We start from the raw sequence: 19,937 nt of genomic DNA on the forward strand, positions 1-19,937 counted from the left end.
CAAGAACTTTACAAAAATTAAAGTGTTATGTTATTTTCTAGCCCATTTCCATGGAGGAGAAATGGTGCACGGTTATCCGCACCCCAGCCGGGTGTGGCAGCATCAAAGAACACACAAAAATTGGGGAATTGTTTGCACTACAGAAGGCTGTAGAACACTCCCTGACTCGATGTTCTTTATCAGTCATATCCCAAATTATAACAGAAGTAGTCAAACCTCAGGACATTCTTGCAAAGGTTGGGTTATGCCGCAGGGGTTTTGTATACATGTTGATGGAGGCAGGTGTCGGTTTTAAGCCTGAAGAAGCCAAAAACAGGAAGCTGGCTGGATGCGCCACACAGATAAGGCAAGAAAGGGAGCAATGAAGAAACTCTAGTGCTTCATGGGACAAAGAATTCTCTATTTTTATTTGGGACACATGGCTTCTTACAGGAGGTAACTTTGCTATCGATATCCTGACAAAAACCTGCCCCAGAGCAGCTTCCTCCCAGGGCAAGGTAATCTAAAAAGTCCGACCCTGGATCGGCCTGACGAAAGGTAAGAAGCAAAGTTGCCCCAGCAAGAGCATGATGTCAGTGAGGAAAGAGCACCGAGAAAGACACACAGTGGCTGGCAGGACCAAAGGGCAGTGGTGAGTCGGGATGCCCTCAAGGTCCAGAAGTAGATCTTTCCTTCTTCCTTTGAGTCACCTCCCCCACGACTCTAGCCTTGAAGGAAAGGCAGGTGGAGGCCGGAGTAAGAAAGGAAAAGGAAGGGGAAGATGGTGGCCGCTCCCTTTCCTCACGGCTCAACCAGCCCCAGAGTGGTCTCAGAAGGGATAGGACAGACGTGTTTGAGGGATGATCGATTAGAACTTTAATGGAGACCAGATTGGAATTAAAGTCACCTAAGATGTGGTATATATACACAATGGAATACTATGCAGCCATCAAAAGAAATGAAATCTTGCCATTTGCGACAACATGGATGGAACTAGAGCGTATCATGCTTAGTGAAATAAGTCAAGCAGACAAAGACAACTATCATATGATCTCCCTGATATGAGGAAGTGGTGATGCAACATGGGGGCTTAAGTGGGTAGGAGAAGAATCAATGAAACAAGATGGGATTGGGAGGGAGACAAACCATAAGTGACTCTTAATCTCACAAAACAAACTGAGGGTTGCTGGGGGGAGGGGGTTTGGGAGAAGGGGGTGGGATTATGGACATTGGGGAGGGTACGTGCTTTGGTGAGTGCTGTGAAGTGTGTAAACCTGGTGATTCACAGACCTGTACCCCTGGGGATAAAAATATATGTTTACAAAAAATAAAAAATTATATTTAAAAAAATCACCTAAAAGCTATTGGATTTTCCCAGGATGCTCCTAAGGATCAGGGAAGGGCAAATTGACAAAATGTATGTTAGGCAACGATAGTGGTAAAAAATAAAACTTTATATTCTGAGTTCAACCCATCCTAAAAGCTAGCTGCTCTGATTTCTCTGGGGTTTTTAAAACTTCCACAAAAGTTCTAGAAAAATCAAAGCACTCTCCAGCCCATCTCCTTGTTGTGTGAAGAATTACATTAATTGTATAAATCCCCAATGCTGCTTTTAATAACTAGTGCTCTTGAAGATTAAAAAAAAAGGTACAAGTAGGAGAAAGTATAGCAATTCTTAATGTATGATAGACCTTATAATTAGTTTGCAGTGATTTTCTGTCAGTGTTTTAAATAACTGGGAAGGTATCTCATGATTTTCATAATTGGATAGCATCACGATACTCACCTAATCAAACTTGTTCTGAGAGGTTTTTGAGGCAAACTTCATGAGTGTTAAATAAAGCAAGTGATGGGGAGCACTAGTTGAACCACCATACCCGTGTCACCGTAAAACACTTGGGCTGCATATGTGTTTTTCTGTCTCTATTGATTTCATGGACACAGCTGGGTTCTAACCTTAGAGAAATACACTGTGGCACAGCCCAAACGGGGCAGCATTTGATAAACAGAAAGTGCTGGGAAGGGAGAGCTCTTTCAGAGCTCGGTGCACCTGCAGGCACGGCCCGGCGCTCCCGTGCCCAGGGCCCACTTGCGAAGCCTGCCGCTGCTTGCCACGAACCTGCTTCCTACCCTCTGAGCCTTGTTGTCTTGCCAACCATGGAAGCTGACATTTTTCCTCTTATTTGCTTTTGCATTTAGAAAAGGTTCTTGAAGGAACACCTGAGGGACAGGCAGCAGAGCAGATCTAGTGGAAAAAAGGGACAAGAAAAGGCACAAAAAACAAAGGCTGCTCCCCAACCAAAAGCACAAAGTAAACAAAAAGGGGAATAAAAAGCCAAATAAAAAGAAGGAGGCTTTTGGGAACAATGGAAATGTGCTTCTCATGTTGATTTAAGAGAATTATTTTAAATAGATTGTCTCTAACTGAGAGAAAATTGAGACTGGAAAAGGGCACTGAATGTCTTTCTTTACCCAGTTCTTAAAATAGATTAGTAGTCTTTGTAACTTTTGAAATAGGCACTAAATGATTTTATTACATCTATATTTACAAAGCACTGTCATATAAGGCACGAGTGACCTTAATAAGTAGATACATACATATAGAATATACATTCACATATAAATAATATAAATAGAAGTGTATTTATATGTATGTGCATATACAGAGCCTAGAAACCATCCACCCATATAGATGCATATATTTAACCTCCTTCAACTGAACATTTACATTCCATTTTGTATTATATTTTGGTTATCAATTTGTACTTTAAATGTGTGTTGTTATTTTAAAAATACTAAAAGTATTCTCTTTTTATAATACATGTAACTGATACTAGAGGACTGATCTTGAAATTCTTAAATTCCTTTTATATAAAATGTATTCAGCATTTGGAAGTTAGGAAACTCTGTGCCTTTTCAAAGAGTTTGAGTTGTTTTCTACTGAAAGTCCTGTCTTCAGGCTGATCCCTACCTCTTTTCCCACAGATATGTCAGCAGACCTTGCAGATAACTCCTCTCTAAGTAAAGAAATTCTTTCCAAAGAGATCCTACTAAAAGATACATTTCTGTTCTGCTTAGGATAACCACATGAAGTTAATCTAGGATAAATAGTTTCAGTTTACAAGTATCTGTCTTTGCACTGGGGAGAAACATTCTGTACATGCTGGTTGTAAATGTGGTTCTTTGCAATGCTGATGCCCCAGAAAGCAGCAATCCACTAGCTGGCCCAGGAGAATGGAATCATTCCAAGTGGAGTTGATAACAGGTGGAAGGAAGAAAAAAAAAAAAAAAAGATGTAGAGTCAGTTTTAAAAACCAATGAAAAGAAAATGCAGGCATTGAGAAGAAAATTGAGCTGATACAAGAAAAAGCAGAAGTAATAGCTTGTATCAGATCATCGAGGAAGAGGGACAGTGGCTTCAGATTCCCAGGGCTGGCTGTGATCTCTCGTAAGTCTTGCCAAAGAGAGCTCTGTCTGCCACAAGAGAGGACAGAGCACAAGGGCCATCACTGTTTTTTAGGAAGACCGCAGCATTCAGTGCCAGATGACTGGGGAGGCAGTCCAAACTGGGTGTGTTCCCTGCAGGGATACTCCAAACTCCAGGTCTGATGTACAGTTTAGCCAACAAGGATCACTGCTGCCTGGTAACCACACAGCGAAGGCCCCAGTGGGAAGTTGTTTCAATGAGCTTGAAGACAGAATGTCCCTTAACTACCTGCAGACTCCGTTACCTCAATTGTTAAATGAGTACCCTAACAGTCACACCCGAAGCATCCAGAATAGCATACAACTGTCACCTAGTTTTAATATTTCTGCTGCTGTTCTTGTTGATAGAGACATCCACAAACAGCAGCCTTCTGTGCTGGGCATGAGGGAGTTCTTCTGGCCTCACTGCATAAGGAGGGTTTTGAAGTGAACTGTCTAGCAAGATCTTGGTTTCAAAAAGCAACATCTGTATCTTTGAGAAGTGGCAGCAGATGTGATCCCAGGAGGATGAAATGGAACTTCGGCATTAGGAGGAACCTGACGCTCATTACATCTTCACATAGTATTTGCTTGTTGAAAAACCAGTTAGTAAAGGGTCCTCAAGGGGGGCCTGGGTGGCTCAGTCAGTGAAGCATCTGACTTGATTTTGGATCAGGTCATGACCTCAGCATGGTAAGGTAGAGCCCCAGGTTGGGTCCCTCTCTCTCCCCCTCTTTAATTAAAAAAAAAAAAAAAAAATGGCCCTCAAGAAGAGGAAACCACCTCAGGTAAGCAGGGTAAGCAGGAAAAATGTGGGAATCAGGAAGGTATAAAAAATACGGGATCAGGTAAAGAGAGCCAGGGCAAACTTGGGACAGTGGAGGGAGGGCATTGTATCATCCAGATCCGGGGACAGTGTTTATTTCAAGCACTTGTAGCAGAGAGTAAATATTTGAAGGGAGGCAGTCTTAAAACACCAAATGCACACTGAACGATTTTTTCAAAGGCTGGTAGTTTATGCAGATGTAGAAACATCTGTTATGTTTAAAGTTTACAAATAGCTTTAATTCAGTGATACAACACACTGATACAACAATGTGCTTGAGTCTGGAATGCTTGTGTTTTGGAGAAAGAATGAGAAACCGAGCAGCAGGGATCCGAACTGCCCTTGGCTGTGTGCATTTTGGAAAATGTGTTGAAAGCCCATGTTTAAGATTTTCTATAGTTTTAAAATATTATGCTAAATGTCATGTGCTATCTTAAACTGGATTCTGAAACCCACAAACAAAAACATTAATGGAAAAACCAGTGAACTCTAAACAGCCAGGAGTTTACTTGGCAGTATTGTACCAATATTAGTTTCTTAGTTTTGGCAAGTGCCCTGTGGTTATTTTCAGTGCTAACTAGGGGGAAACTGGGTAAATCAGATTTAAGAACTCTCAGCAGGATCTTCCAACCTTTTTCGTATATCTACAATTATTCTACAGTACAAATGTATTTTTTTAATTGGGATTTTTGAAGATGTCCCTGAAAACTACATAAAACTATTTTAAAAAGCTGTTTTTCTTTTTTTCCAAGTGCAGACAAACATACTCCAATGTTTTTTAATGTTTTATTGTTGTTGCAGTTCTATATTTAATAATAGCATGAGATTATTAGAAAAAAATCTTCCTTAAAATTTGTATGAATGTCCACTCTTGAGTACAGCCTACTTTGGGGCTTTTGAGTAATTGGGAAGGAATCTTACGTAGAACTTACAAATTCACTCTTCATTAAAACTCTCTGAACCTAACTTTTCAGAAAGACACTTTATGATGAAAGTTGCAACTGATACATGCAAAAAAATTTAAATTTTTGAGGGATTGAACCTTAGAGAAATTAAGTTTAAGGAACCAGCTTGTACAAATGTTAATGAAGCCAAGTACTCAACACCAGAAAACAAGCAGATTTTTCGAAGCAGTGGGGAAAGTGGTACCTCTTACCTACCACGACATTGTCTCAGGTGCAGGAATTCTCAGGCATCCTGGCAGTATTTTTCTTGCAAGACATCTTGTCTAGCTTGACATCAGAGTGATTGTTCAAGTCTCAAAGATATCGTTTTGGAAGTATGATGCATACCTCTGTAATTGTTTAAAGATTGTTTACAAATCAGTTCTGTTTTCTTTAATGGTCTGCAAGTTTTAGTTCATCTAAATCCGTAGGTTATCGAGTTGACCCTTGAAGAACATGGCTTTCAACTGTATGGATCCACTTATTTGTGGATTTTTTCCTTTCTTTCTTTTTTTTTTTTTGATTTTTTATTTTCAATAAATATAGTACAGTACTGAAAATGTAGTTTCTCTAATTTACTATTTTTTTACTTTGTTTTAAGATATATTCTCTCTCTCTATATATATATATTTAGATATCTATATCTATCTATATACACAAAGATTTTATGTATTTGGCAGAAAGAGAGAGAGAGCACAAGCACAGGAATGGGAGAGGGAGAAGCAGACTCTCCACTGTGCGGGGAGCCTGATGCAGGACTCAGTCCCAGGACCCCGGGGATAATAAACTGAGCCAAATGTAGACACTTAATCGACTGAGGTACCCAAACACCCCTCCTTTTTTTTTTTTTTTTTTTTTTAAAGATTTTATTTATTTATTTGACAGAGAGGGAGAGCAGACTCCCTGCTGAGCTGAGAGCCAGCCGCGGGGCTTGATCCCAGGACTGCCAGATCATCAGCTGAGTGGAAGCAGATGCTATATATATGGTATAAAAAAATATGTGTTAATCGACTATCAGTAGGGCTTTCGGTCAACAGTAGGCTATTAGTTAAATTTTGGAGGAGTCAAAAGTTATCAACAGATTTTCAACTGTGCGCGGATTGAAGCCCCTAACTCCTGCATGGTTTCAGGGTCACCGGCAATTGTTGAAATTGTAAACTAGTGTATCAATATAGTGATTTCATGATAAAATGTCTTATTTAATCTTTACAAACACCAAGGATTTAAACCCAACTTACATTAGATATTAGACAGCTTATTCAATGAGGAATCAGCTAATTCATAACTGATTCTAACCATAGTTTTATTTCAAATGTAGTGATTTAGCTTTTTTCTGTTTTACCATTTTTGATAGCTAAAAATTTGATTTTGTTTGCTAGAAGATGGGAGGTTTGGCATATTAAGAGTTGTGTATTTGTATATTCCCTTCATTTGCCAAAACATTTCAGGCGCAAATTGGATATAAATTTGAAAGGGATATTTTGGAAAATGGTAGGATTTTTTTCCTGAATTTTAAAATTGGCTCCATAAGACAGATGTAGAAACTGTAATAGGGTAAGAAAATTATATATGCATTTTCCTTTATGCTTTTTATCTGTTGATATCCTATTCTTAAAACATATTTTCATCTTGGTAGCTTGACTCTGGAAACTCATGCAACTTTCAACAAAATAAATCATAAGTGAGAAAGCTATCCCAGAAGTATGAAACAGGGGCTCCTGGGTGGCTCAGTCGTTAAGCATCTGCCTTTGGCTCAGGTCAGGATCCCAGGGTCCTGGGATCCAGCCCTGGATCGACCTCCCTGCTCAGCGGGGAGCCTGCTTCTCCCTTTCTCACTCCCCCCTGCTTGTGTTCCCTCTCTTTCTCTTTGTATCAAATAAATAAATAAAATCTTAAAAAAAGAAGAAGAAGAAGAAGTATGAACAAAGTAGTGTGTGGTCTTGACATTTGCCTAGAATAAGAGAGAAAAATTCTTTTAATATCTGTAGTTGTTAACGTACCAGAGAACATGTATTTATGTACATGTTCTTCTTTCTCCTCCTCCTCCTCCTCTTCCTCCTCCATCTTCTTCTTCACTTATTTTCTCCTCTCATTGGTTGATTTTTGAGGTAAGAACACTATACACTATTCTGTTCATAGCCACAGTGTAGTACAGCAGATCTCTAGAACGTAAACATCTTGATGACTGGAAACTTCATACGCCTTGAACGAAACGTCCCTTTGCATGCTTCCCACCAGCCCCCGGTAACCACCGCACTCCTCTATGCTTCTATGTGTTTGAGTCTTTTAGATTCCTTTTTGAAGTGGAATCATGCAGTAATTATCCTGCAACCAGGAGGACTCTGGAGAACAGCATTCTCTGATGTCTCTTTGGCCAGGCAGTAAATATTAGTACTCTGTTACAGATATAAACAGTAACACTGCAGATGCGTTTGCTCCTCCCCTCAGCGTCTGCCCCTCCCCCCACTACTCCTCCCTTATTCCCTGTAATGTCTAGGACCTTCCACAAGATTTCATCTTCACTGCTATCTATACTAATTGTCTATTGCTGCTGTTAAAAAAAAAAAAAAAAAAAAAAAAAAAAAAAAAAAAAAGACTACAGACTTAAAACAACAAAATTACATTATCTCAGCATGTTGGGGTAGGAAGTATAAACTGGGCTGACAAGGCTGCGTCCTGAAGGCTCCAGAGGACAATGCATTGCGCTGCCTTCTCCGGCTCCCTCTGTGACCATGCCTGGCTCCCACCTCTACTTTCCTCATTGCGTCTCCTTCCTGACCTGACTCGCCTCTTTGCCCTTATACGGGCCCTTGTGAGTACATTAGCCTCATCCAGGAAATCCAAGAGAATTCTGTTTCAGCGTGTTTAACTCACATGTGAAGTTTTTGCCATGGAATGTCCTGTATTCACAGGTTCTGGGACTAGGATATGGACCGCTTTGGAGAAACATGTTCTGTAGTCCACAATGGCCTACAGAATGAAGTTCCACTCGATAGAATAAAGCCCAAGACCCTTTTATGGTCAAATTCTGATCTACTTTATTATTCACTCCTATTCTCTCCTACTTCTTCTCTGGCATTTTAGATCAAAGCCATGCCACACTATGTGTGGTTCTCTGAAGCCATCTTGTTCTTTTAAAATTTACTAATTCTTTTGCTTCCTTCTGCCTGAAATGCATTTTTATTTTTTTTTTCTACCAGACTAATCCCTACTCATCCATGTTGTATTTTAATTACAAACCACTTTAAACATATGGAAGGATACAGAAAATAAAAGAACAGACCTCTATACTCCAACCCCCAAGATTAAACAGATGTTAACATTGTGCTGTGTTTGTTTCAAGTATTTTTTTTTCTGTGTTTTAGAGAAATGAAACATTACAGACATCTTGAAAGCCACCTTATCTCCTGTCCCCACCCACCTCTCCAGATGGACATCTGAATTGGTATTTATCATTCATAAACTGTAAATATTATAGTTTTGACTGCTATCAGCATAAAATATAAATTAATGCATGTGTTAGTTTACAGTTTAATTTTCTTCACTTACCATTAGATTGTTTTCATATCTTATGCATGTTGACACACACTGACTTTCTAATTTAACTCCTCTGGAATATTCCATTGCATAAATGAAACACAATTCATTCACCCAAAATCTATTTAGAATTCATTTTAGAAATTAGAAATTTCTACTTTTTTTGCTATTATAAAGGATGCTGCCCTGAGCACTAATGTGAAAATCTCCCTTGACTGATACACAGTTTCCCAGGGTAGATACCTAGAAGTGGGGTTTTCTCCTCTATTTAATACTGCCAAACTGTTTCTAATGTGGTTGGACTAATTTATAATCTTGCATCCTACCAAATGTGGGTATCATATGATTACATAAAAATTAACCTAATTATTGTGAAGAAAATATGCTTTGTTAATTATTGATCATATAATGGGCTCTCAGTGAGATTAAAAGTATTTTCATACGTCTATTTGGCACTCAGTTTTCTTGCTCTGTAAATTAAAATCAAAGCGAACAGTTTTTCTTTTTGTGTTGCTTGTGTATGTCTGGGCCTTCTTTAAAAAATCCTTCAAACTTGGGGCAACTGGGTGGCTCAGTCAGTTAAGCATCTTACTCTTGATTTCAGCTCAGGTCATGATCTCAGAGTCGTGAGATCAAGCCTCATATTGGGTGCTACACTGAATGTGGAGCCTGCTTGAGACTCTCTCCTTCTGTCCCCCGTCACCTCAAAAAGAAAAAAAAAAGAAAGAAAGAAAGAAAGAAAGAAAGAAAGAAAGAAAGAAAGAAAGAAAAAGAAGAAATCCTTCAAACTTGAAGTCATAAAGTTACTCCGATCTTTTCCTCTAAATATTATAGTTTAATTATTCAAGTACTTTACTTAAAATACGTGGAATACATATTTAATATGAAACAAGGATCCAAATAGTTAAAATATATACCATTATATGTTTGCCTGTTCCTGGACTCCCTAGTCTTATGCAATGTCTATGTGTGTGTGTGTGTGTTTGTGTTTTTCTTGTGTTAACACTACACAATGTTATCTATGTGATATTTTCATTTTGCCCTGATAACGGAATAACTCTTTCTCTTCTTCATCTCCTTCCCCTCCTTTTTCATTGTCCTTCATTTTTAAAAACTGAACTTTATTTTTAGAGCAGTTTTAGATGAGCAGCAAAATTGAGTTGAAAGTTTAGACAATCCCCATAAAAGCCCTGCCACTCCTCCCACAGTCTCCCTCACTGTCTGCATCACCACCAGGGTGATACATTTGTTGCAATTGGGGAAGCTACATTAACACATCAGTATCAACCCAAATGATAATATGCACTTAGTAATCTGCGTAACACTGTTTTTTTCATGGATTGATAAATCATTTATTTTTACTGCTGCATAAAATTTCATTGTCTGGATTATACCAATTTATTTATTTATTCACCTGTTGAAAGGAAATTTTGGTTGCTTCCAAGTTTGGCAGTAATCAATACAGTTGCCATAAACATTCAAGTGGAAGATTCTTTTATGGATATAAGTTCCCCACTCAATTTGAAGTGAAATTGCTGAGTGATATGGTAGAATCTGTTTAGTTACCTAATAATATGTGATGCTTTTCAACTTACTCTGTTTTATTCCTTTTTAGAATTGTCTGTGCAATTCTTGGCCTTTTATGTGATAATGGTGATGATGATGATGGTGATGATGATGATGATGATGACGACGATTTTAGAGAGCTGGGGGGCAAGAGGCAAAGGGGAAGGAAGAGAGAATCCTAAGCAGACTTCCTCCAAGAGTGGAGCCTGACACAGGGTTCATTCTCACAACCCTGAGATGATGACCTGAGACAAGACTAAGAGTCATACACTCAACCGAGAGTGCCCCAGGCACTCCGTGACATTTTTTTAACAAGACATTTTGAATCTTCTAATTTACCTCTTTTTTAAAAATTTCCATAAAATATATTTCTTTTTTGTATATGTCTATTCTTTTTTCCTAACATCCCTTCTTTCTTATGCATTTGATTCTTTTTTCTTACATTCTTAATTATATTTTTTAAACATAACTATTTCAGTTAGTCCCCCCACCCTCCGATTGTCTATTGTCTGAAGAACTTAGATTCCTATCCTTATGTTGCTTCTATCACTGAATTTTCCTCATGGTGGATTGCTATTTATGGGAGTTCCATGTCTCAAACTAAGGATGTCTTCCTTGAGAATGACTTTGCTAATTTCTAACTGTTAGTCTTTGTTTGAGAGTTCTTGAATCATGCAGGTAGTATAACTCTGAACTTTATACAGACACACATCTGGAACAACCACAACAGCAACCCATACACTAACCACTCTGTTTTTCAGTCTAAGAACTTTTGCTTTCCCGGATTTCCCTTTCTGAAGACTACTTGTCCCTCTCAGCCAGTATCTTGTGCTAAATGCACAACTTCAACCTGTATATTTAATCATATTGCCAGAATGAGCAGGGATCTCATTTATAGCTATGATGCCTTTCAAACATTTTACTTTTGAACCCATCTTTATTTTTAAAGGTTTTTATAACCAATTGGCACAAACCCTTACCTAGGCATCATATTGAATCATGAAAACTGGTTCATTCTAGATGATGTAAGGCACAGTTCTATCGAATTGTCCGTGTGAGTTCTAGCGAATTATCCATGTGATGTGATTGGGAGTCTGTCTGACTCTCTGCTCTCCTGGCCCTCCTTTCCTTTCAACTGAAGTCTTTTAACATGGCTTTTCCATATCACATTTTCATAGACAACTCTATACATCTACTTTCTTTATACATAATGATCATTTATTTATTTATTTATTTTCCACTAAAACAAAATCATGTGACTCTTACCTTCTGTTCTTGGAGATTGTTCCATGTTAGGTTCTGATGACTAAATGCACATTCTTTTTTTCTTTTTTTTTAAGATTTTATTTATTTGACAGAGAGAGACAAAGGGAGAGAAGAAACACAAGCAGGGGAAGCGGGAGAGAGAGAAGCAGGCTTCCCGCTGAGCAGGGTGCCTGATGCAGAGCTTGATGCCATGGACCCCGGGATCATGACCTGAGCTAAAGGCAGACACTTAATGACTGAGCCACCCAGGCACCCCTAAATGCACATTCTTGGTAAATTTTTAGATGAGATGACAGAGCTAAAGATTGGCTGGGCCAGGATTATGTGCTCCCCTGGGGTGGGCAAGAGACGGTCCATTCCACCTGAGTAAATAAAACGGGGAATGAACATCTCACTTGACTTTCATCAAGAAAGTCATATTTGTTACAATAAGAGGATAAGAAGGGAACAGGTGCAATTCTTATCCACCAGTGATTCTCTGTCTTCTATAGATAGTCAGGCAGTGTCTTTCCGTGCCCCATAGCAGTTGGCAAAGCGGCGGGCTCTGGAGTCCAACCCCAAGGCCTCACTGAGTTGTTGGGGTATTGCTTCTCTTCATCCATAATTCCCTCAAGATCAGCAAGTGGTTTTGTTTCATAATGGAAGTCCTAGTCCCAAACATCTCCTAATGCCATCAGAAATGGTATGGCAGAAAGGGAGAAAAGCAGAAAAGAGGAAAGGAACAATTAGGGAGAATAGAAATCTATGCCAGGAAAGGTTAAAATATTTTCTAACATCACAACAAATTAATGTGAGCCTACAGAAGAACCCAATTTCCACACACCCAGTCAACAGAACAATTTTATTCCATGGATATCCCTGACAACATAAAATTTGTTATGATGTTAGTGACTAAAAAACAAAACAAACAAAAATTAATGAAACTATAAAATAAAATAAAAAATTACTTTTTTTTTTTTTTGGAATAGTTAATGGAGAGCATTCATTTTCCATGTGTTTGGTTTTAGAATTTCCCCTTTTATCATTTGGTTTTAAATTCCATTTCTTTGCAATTCTCCAGTTTTTCATTTTCTTTTGTTTTTTTACTTGTCTCTGGTTCCAGTTTATCTTCAGGTTCTTCTCTAAGTACCAACATGGGTGTGAATAACCTGCATCTCAGGTCTTCACATCATAATGTCAGGGTAAGAGTGAGTGTCTCAGGCAGGGACCGCCATGGAAGATGGAGTACATTAACTTTCAGTGTCATGGATGAAGGTCCCACAGGGTTTGCTGACTGCATGGCACTGCATAGGCCAGCTCTCCTGGCTTATCAGATGGACCTTGCTGATTGACTACCTTTAATAAGGGCCACCCTGAGCTGTGGATTGGGCCAACCCCCAAAGAACCGCATGGTGCAAACTGTGAATGTTTTGCTTCTGAAAGGAAACTTGGAGGGCTGTAAACATAAGGGAGAATTAATGACTGCTGGGCAGCAAAGCCAGCACCACGGAACCCTGTGTCTCCCCTCGAGCAGACTGAAATCTGTGTGCAAATGTTGACAGGGGCTTATTCAGGTCATACCCAATAGTTATTTGCATTTGCCACTAGATAATTGTTTGTTGCTACTGATATTAATTTTCTCTTGACAAGTCAAAACTACGTTCTTTGTTAGCCTTTTTCCTCTCAACGTGCATTTTCCTTACAGACTTGGTAAGGCCACCCATGTGGAATTGTGATCCCATAGGACGGACACTCTTCGGTTTTAATCGCTAGATCTCATGACATATGTACTTTGTATAACAGACTATCCAGGTAATATTAAAGCAATTACTAAAACTTATATCATATATCCTATTTTCTAAATCTGAACGCCCCCCTTGTGACTTCCTTCCATAGGGCACTTTTATGCTCTCAGATTGTCCTTGTCGGCCTTTCAACTAATGCAGTGATCTGTCCGAATAAGAAGAGGTCTGGCTCTGAGTACTTAATACTCCATGCCTTCTCTGGAAAAAGGAAGTAATTAATAAATTTAAAAGTTCTTTCTTCCCCTTTGCTTGCTTCCGCTAGACCAGTGTAAACTATGACACTGTTTATGTCAACAAAGTGCAAAGGGATAATCCACATGCTATTATCCAGACTTAGCTGCAAGGAATTCATTTCTGTTTGATAGTTTTGAAAACTTGTCAATATACCACAGCCACGAGATCCCCTGAGTTTAACCAGATGTGAGAGTCTGGCTGGGCCTGTCAGTCCCTGAGGGGGCCTTGGTCAGGATTTTAAAATCTTTGGCCTTCTGCTCACCCTCCAACAACAGAAGCAATAATCCAAAGTGCTTTATCTTTCTTGGACTTTGGCTCCTTTTTCTACAGATGTGCAACTTCTATTTTTAAATTTTCCTTTTTTCACTTTTTCTATTATAATCTTTCTCTCAGGGACCTTGGTGAAAGAAGGTAAATGATTTTCCTTTAAATTCTTGAGGGAAAGTAAGATAGGAAGATACGATGTCATCTTGGCAGGTTGAAACAAGTCAGAAGCGTGTTTTAATATCTTACAGATGTATAAAACTTTGGCTTATAAATCTCTTTTGTGTGCATAAGCTAAAATCTCAGAAAGGTCCTGTGGGATAGGAGGCATAGAAGGTTGAAATAACACATCCAATATCACATTCCCATGGTGCCATAGAGATGACCCAAAGAATCTAGTCTCAGTGCCAATGTTCTTCTTATGAGGGTTTCTCTCCATGCCTTCACATTGGCTAGATCATGTAGAATAGGGTGCAACATGTACATTTATTCATGTATTTTTACTTATTCTTCACTTTTCTTTGGTTTGTTCTTATGTCTTTGAGTCATTGAACATTAATATATTATATGATTTTTTCTGTGAACTGATAGCTTGGCTTCACAATTGTAGTTTGAATTCCTTCATAACCCGTAATTAGGCAATTCCAATAATATTCCAAATACATACACTGAATCTGCTTAGCATATGACTCTGAGTTGCCAGTGTAGCAGAGAGAGGAATGGTGGTTACCGGTGAGAAAAATGGGGAGATGTTGATCAAAGGGTAGACCCTTTCAGGTATGCAAGATAAATAGTTTCTAGAGATCCTACTTATAGCATGTTAACTATATTTAGCAATATTGTATTAAATACTTGAAATTTACTTAGTAAATCTGAATTGTTCTCACTAAAAAAAGCGGTTGTGTAAGGTGATGGATGTCTTAACTTGATGGTGACAAACATTTCAAAATATATGCATATACCAAAATATCACATTGATTAAATATATACACTTGTAAATTATATCTCAATAAAGCTGTAGAATGAGAGACAGAGGTTAGTGATTATCCATGAGTCATGCCTGGAAGAAGCCATTTTAAGGTAAAATGAAACAATCAAGTTGGTGACTCTGTGAACACCTGAGATCCTGGAATTAGAACAGATAGAGGCAGTGATATTTTCTATCTTTATTTCTAAAATTGTAAGTATTCAAAGCAAAGCCAGAGATGGTAGGGAGAGACTAACATGGACATTGGAATATAACAGGAGTCAGTGGGTCCCTGTATATCAGTAATCCATTCTCAACTTAACAACACCCTTTTCGAATTGCAAGGGCTCAGACAGCATGGACTTTCTGGTGTCCCAGATGAGGATGGGTCCCAAACATGGGCTCCCAGAATTCCCACTAGTCCTATCACTCAACAAAGCATAGACTCCAGAGAGACACACACTTGTGGGTATTGAAGGGATCATATGGCCTGGGCCATGAGCATCTAAGACCTCTCTGACGTTGATCCAGCACAGAGAAGAGATTGGTGGTATTCAAGAACATACATGACTGTGGTGAAATTAGGCCATCTCCTTACCTAACTTTTTCACAATAATGCTTGGCAGAGAGAGGCTGGGCCAAGTGATGATATACAGCTTCAACTTTTGCTGAATGACATTTAGTACCTTTATGTTCCAACTATAAAAAGCAGAGATAGGATATCACAGGAAGTGTATATAGATCGATGACCCAGGTTAAACATGGCAGAATGAACATATAAGTTTATCTCTCTTCCCTCCAGAAACCAAGTTAAAATGTCATTGCTGTACAAGAGGTGAGCAGTGATGACTGTCTGCATCCCTTAGCACTTACTCCTTTCCACAATAAGGGATAATAAATCAAATATATATTTACCATACTCTTGTGTTGGTAGATTTGGCTGCACGACCCAGTCTGGCTTCACAGAAAGTTGGAGTGAACTGCACCTGCAGAGTACATTCTAGGAAATATTTCCCTCTTTGAGAAATGATAGATGTTGTTCTAACCTGAAAGGGAGAATAAAGAAGGTATGCATTTTTATAGCCAAATCATTAATATCTAGATATCTATCAATACATTCATCATTCATCATTCTTTTGCATACAGGTTCAGTTTCCAGGTGAGTGTCTCTTAGAACAGCTATGGTTTCCCAATCACACCTTTTATACAAATATTTTATGAGTTTCATTTTTGTCATTACAAGGTAGGCTTCTTGTAGTTGTCACAAAAATACTTGGAACAATTTTTATAACGTCACAGGGTATGGGTTAAGAGACCAGCTTCATTAGAAAAACTTATCAGGCAAAGGTCAGCAAGAGAAGAGACGAGAAGGCATAAATCCCCCCATGCCATATCTCATTTTATCCATACAGAGGCAAACCCAGACCATGGCATGTGTGTGACTCCTTTTTGCTCTCCACAATTACCAGGAGAGCAAGAGAGCAACCTGCCAGTCAAAATAGGGGAAGACCACTTGGCCCCTTGGCAGTCTGGGTTTGCATAGCAGCTGTTCACGTGGATTTCCTGAACGCAGGTTTCCAAAACCTGGGAAACATGGAGCTTATAGGAGCAGCCCCTCAGCAGAGAATTGCAACCACTATCTTATAGTGAGTTGGCTTTATGTGCTGGTTCTCATGTTAGGAGAAGGAGGAAACCTCAGTTCTTGTTGGTTCATAGTCCAGGTAAACCAGAGCAATTTTTAGACAATCCTGCCTCTCCCACCATGATCTAGCATGGTCTACATCAGTGTACAAGTCTAGGATATAAAAATAATATATTTCATTCAGCACTCAAGATTTAACTGTTCTAAGAATAAATGTTTTCATTATTTATTTATTTACTAGATTCTTTAGAGCACTTGATAGAAATTGGACAATAATCCAATGTTAGCTCAACAACAGTTTTGCTCAGATTTAGTGACAGTCTTATTCCCTTGGAGTAAAAATGACATTCTGTGTTTTCCACCCATGGATATAAATTAATCCAGAAGGATTCCAGGATCATTGAGAAAGCACAATGCTATGCACATAATCCAACATAAATCAAGGTTTGATTGGACATTATGGCAGTATTAGCTTGAAGAGAGTGATGTTGATACTTCAAAAATATACTCTTAATTGTAGAGAGATGATTTTTATGGAATACAGTTGGAAAACGTGCCCAGGGAACTGCAAAAGTGAGATCAGATGGCCTTGGTAATATTATGAATATGTTAAATACCCAACTTAATGTATCTAAATTAGTGAAATGTCTATAGTTTATGAGAAAAATGAATTTTTACAGGTCTTCATTTACATTTACAAATTCTGCTCGCTCTTGTCCTTTCCTATTTGAATATAATGCTGGCTTATGCCAAATGCCTTCATAAGTTTTCATGTTGGCATTACATGTACTCTTTTTGTATTCTTTTTGTATTCTATGTACTTAATTTATATACTCATCTACAGGAAACAATACTTATAATTTTATAATTACATAAGTACACTCATGTTTCCTATAACCATCATGATCCCTCAAAAGTTCAGTAATATATTTTCTATGATAATGTAAAAACTCAGAGCCTAAATTATAATTTATCTTATATGAAATTACAATGATTCTTTTTGTCTATGCACAGTTTTCCTGAAGGAATGCTTCTGTGCATTACAAAAAGCACTTCATTTACTTTAAGTTCTCTTACAAGTCATTTGGACAAATAGACTTCCATTCTCTGTGTCTATTTTGGAAAGTAATAAATTTTCAGTTAGGGAGAAAATAATCTCAAAGGTGCTTAGATTTCAGACTATAGTGTGTCTGGGTGTCTTGTATATGTGTATGTGTATCTTAATGACTCAATTTCCCTGATCAACTAATAGATAAGCAACATTTTTATGGATCCAGAGACACAAGAAATCTTAGTTTCATTTAGTTCAAATAAAAGCTTCTGCAGAAAGTGAAGGGCAATTTATGGAAGAACATGTAAATGAGTGACACTCTTACAAATGTCATTCAGATATTTTTTTAAATCATCCACTTACAAGCCAGTCTACACCAAAAAGTAGTATTTGTGCTTTATGTCAGCTGCTGCCTCAACTTGGTCATGATTCATTCTACTTTTTATTTTTTTTTTAAATTTACTTATTTATTTGAGAGAGAGGCAGAGTGAGCAGGAAGAGGGGCAGAGAGAGAGGGAGAGAAATCCCAAAGCAGACTCCCCGCTGAGCATAGAGTCCAAAGCAGGGCTCAGTTTCAGACCCGGAGATCATGACCTGAGCCAAAATCAAGAGTCAAGATGCTCAACCAACTGAACCCACCCAGGCACCCCCTACTTTTTCTTGAATAAACAACAGACTTGTGAAGGTTGGAGGAGGCAGACTCTAATTCATTTATTTCCTACAAAACCGAACAGAGTGGGGAACATGAGAAAGAAAAACAGGCAGGCTACTGTGCTTGTCTTATGAAGAAATATGCAGAAATAAGTAAAATGACATTTTTTTTGTAGCACTAGAAAGACAGAGAAAAATAAATGGACAGATAGATACAGATAGGATCTCTGAGATGTGTACATAGGATCCCCAGCAATGTTACAGGATTACTGTTTATTAAATTAGTTTGATTTAGAATGGTGATTAAAATTATTTTTATATTCAAATCACATAATGCAACATATATTTTGTGAGTTATTTCAATAATGTAATGCTTTTATTCTTTTTTATACAGTAAGCATTTAATGTATATAATGAATTGCTGTGAATTTCTTATTTCTACTAATTTAAAAAATGTGTTGGTACATTAATAATGCTACTAATCATATACAAATCACATGTTTATCGGAATAAATATAATACACTATTCTATTTTAATTCAGTCATGAATTTTTAAATCATGATTTATTTGAGTTAAAGTTTTTAAAAACAAAAGTAGAAATTACTTTGCTTTTTTTTAAATGTATTTTTTAAAATAATATCTCTCTGCCTGTATTGTGTTCATCTGTTTTGTTAGAATCTGATCTTTATGAAGCACCTATCTAAATACCATAGATCATTTGAACAGTATAGGAAGCTCTTTCCATACACACAGTGATGAAGCTTCTGTACTTCCCAAATATCCCTGATGATCAATTTGCACCAACCCTGGACTCACAGAGGCTATGTCACATTTAAATATCCCAAAGAGTTTATTTTTCCATTTTCCCCCAGCAGTGATTCCTGCTGAAAGGACTTAACTATCACCCAATTTTGGATGGTAGTCAACTAAATTTTCTCTTTATTAACTTGGAGTGATTCAGGCTTTCTGATCTCAGCCTGAACATCTCTGTTCCAGCCTTGATATTTACATCCTGTAAGTACTTGTAAACAATTACCATATCCCCTACTTAGTTGTCTGTTAGCCAAGCTAAACAGATTGAGCTCTTTTAATCTTTTCTCATAAATCAATCTCTCCATTCCCTTAATTACTCCTGATGTTCAGTTTTGAACTAACTCCAATATGCTCATCATATTTCTAATACTCAGTTTCCCAGAACCAAAGTAGTTTTTTAATGGCCTCATGTTAAAATTGTGCTTATTCAGTTGAAATAACTGCAGCAAAAGATGTTTTCCACAGTGCTCGGTTCTCCGTGGGTACAGAGGATGGAAACATCGCCATCAGGACACTCATCTCAGAATGTATTCCTTTTGCGCTCTCAATGGCCTTGTGCCAAAGCACGGGGCTAACATATGAGATGTGAAGGGTAATGGCTTTAAGATTGTCTGGGCTGAGTGTGAAGGCTGTTTCTCTTTAAAAAAGGGAGAGAGAGAGAGAGAGATACTGTTTCACAATGCAAATAGGAGAGTGAGTTCATTTTTACACATTAGCTTGGCAGACTTTCTCTGTAGATACTGTAGCCAAAACTTAGGTATCTCCTCACAAGATCAGTTCTGATGTAAACCAAGGCTCTGCTATTGTTTTGTTGTTGTTATTGTTTAAATAAATCCTGTCTTAGAAACTGGGGGCTATGACTTACTATTCACGCTAAGATTTTTCTGAGCTTACAACAAACACTTAGTGTCAACAAAGGGAAGGTAAAGAAGAAAATTTGAACTTAG

General features: G+C 38.0%; 1 long non-coding RNA gene across 1 annotated transcript in view; it reads left to right on the plus strand.

The window, feature by feature from the left end:
- LOC132002502 (uncharacterized) overlaps positions 1-19,937 on the plus strand; it is a 90,099-nt gene that overhangs the window by 52,670 nt on the left and 17,492 nt on the right. The window contains exon 4 of the long non-coding RNA XR_009399925.1: positions 8,580-8,659. This is a non-coding gene — a long non-coding RNA (uncharacterized LOC132002502). The remainder of the gene's footprint in view (positions 1-8,579; positions 8,660-19,937) is intronic.

The sequence above is a fragment of the Mustela nigripes genome, chromosome 15, assembly GCF_022355385.1.
Source record: "Mustela nigripes isolate SB6536 chromosome 15, MUSNIG.SB6536, whole genome shotgun sequence".
In the NCBI taxonomy this organism is placed as follows: Eukaryota; Metazoa; Chordata; class Mammalia; order Carnivora; family Mustelidae; genus Mustela; species Mustela nigripes.